We start from the raw sequence: 1,745 nt of genomic DNA, 5'->3' as shown, positions 1-1,745 counted from the left end.
CAAAAAATCTCTGGCCAGGCTCACCGAGAAGAGATGACCCAGATAAACAAAATAAGAAATGAAAGGTGAGAAATAACTACCGACACCCTAGAAATACAGCAAAACATAAGCTAATACTATGAACAATTATATGCCAACAAATTGGACAACCTAGAAGAAATGGACAAGTTTCTAGAAACATACAGCCCACCAAAACTGAACCAAGAAGAAATAGATAATTGGAACAGACTGATCACTAGAAGTGAAATAGAATCTGTAATAATTAAAAAAAAACAAAAACAAAAAAACACCTCCCTGCAAACAAGAGTCCAGGACCATAAGGCTTCACTGGGCAGTTCTACCAAACATACAAAGAGGAACTTATACCAGTTCTTCTCAAACTCTCCCAAAAGATTGAAGAGGCAGGAACACTCCCAAAGTATTCTGTGAAGCCACCATCACCCTGTTATCAAAACCAGACACCTTTCTTGCTCCCCAGCCATCTTGGCGGCTCCACTTGTTTGGGGGAGTTCTGCACCTAAGGCAGGAAGATGGTGGCCACAAAGAAGATGAAAAAGTCACTGGAGTCAATCATCTCTAGGCTCCAACTCATTATGAAAAGTGGAAAGTACCTGCTGGGGTAGAAGCAGACTCTGAAAATGATCAGACAAGGCAAAGCAAAACTTGTCATCCTCGCCAACAACTTCCCAGCCTTGAGGAATCTGAAATAGAGTATTATGCCATGTTGGCCAAAACTGGTGTCCATCACCACAGTGGCAGTAACATTGGGCACAGAATGTGGAAAATACTACAGAGTATGCGCACCGGCTATCATTGATCCAGGTGATTCTGATATCATTAGAAGCATGCCAGAAAAGACTGGTGAATAGTAAGTCATGCACAATTTTTCTTTAGTAAAACTGTCCAGAGCTTGTTTAAAAACAAAACAAAACAAACAAATACACCACCAAAAGAGACAATTTCAGGCCAATATCTTTGATGACTATAGATGTAAAAATTCTCAACAAAATATTAGCAAACTGAACCCAACAGCAGTTAAAAAAGATCATACACCATGATCAAGTTGAATTCATCCTAGGGTCACAAGGATGATTCAACATATGCAAATAAATCAATGTGATACACTACATCAACAAAAGACAAAAGCCACACAATCATCTCAGTAGATGCAGAAAAAGCATTTGATGAAACTAAACATCGATTCATGATAAAAACTCTTGCCAGAGTGGCTATAGAGGGAACATACCTCAACATACTAAAAGCTATTTATAACAAACCCACAGCCAACACAATATTCAGTGGCGAAAAGCTGAAAGCCTTCCCACTAAACTCTGGAAGAAGACAAGGATTCCTACTTTCACGATTTCTGTTCAACCTAGTATTGGAAGTCCTAGCCACAAAAATCAGGCAAGAAAAAGAAATAAAAGGTATCCAGGTTGGAAGGGAAGAGGTAAAATTGTCATTATACGTAGATGACCTGATGCTCTATATAGAACACCCTAAAGACTCCACACAAAACCTATTATAACTGATAAACAGATTCAGCAAGGTAGCAGGATACAAGATTAACATACAGAAATTGGTTGCATTTCTTTACACTAACAATGAAATATCAGAAAGGGAAAGTAAAAAAAACAAATCCTTTTAAAAATTGCATCAAAAAACTAAAATACTTGGGAATAAACCTGAGCAAGAAGGTGAAAGACTTATATGCTGACAACTTTAAAACTTTGTTAAAGGAAATT

At 37.8% G+C, this 1,745-nt stretch overlaps 1 pseudogene; it reads left to right on the top strand.

The window, feature by feature from the left end:
• Nucleotides 1–530: 530 nt before the first annotated feature.
• On the top strand, nucleotides 531–869 carry LOC103091345 (60S ribosomal protein L30 pseudogene; annotated as a pseudogene).
• Nucleotides 870–1,745: the final 876 nt, after the last annotated feature.

Source organism: Lipotes vexillifer, unplaced genomic scaffold (assembly GCF_000442215.2).
Source record: "Lipotes vexillifer unplaced genomic scaffold, Lipotes_vexillifer_v1.1 scaffold784, whole genome shotgun sequence".
Classification (NCBI taxonomy): domain Eukaryota; kingdom Metazoa; phylum Chordata; class Mammalia; order Artiodactyla; family Lipotidae; genus Lipotes; species Lipotes vexillifer.
The sequence above is the reverse complement of the archived record's forward strand: the minus strand, read 5'-3'. Positions and strand labels throughout refer to the sequence as shown.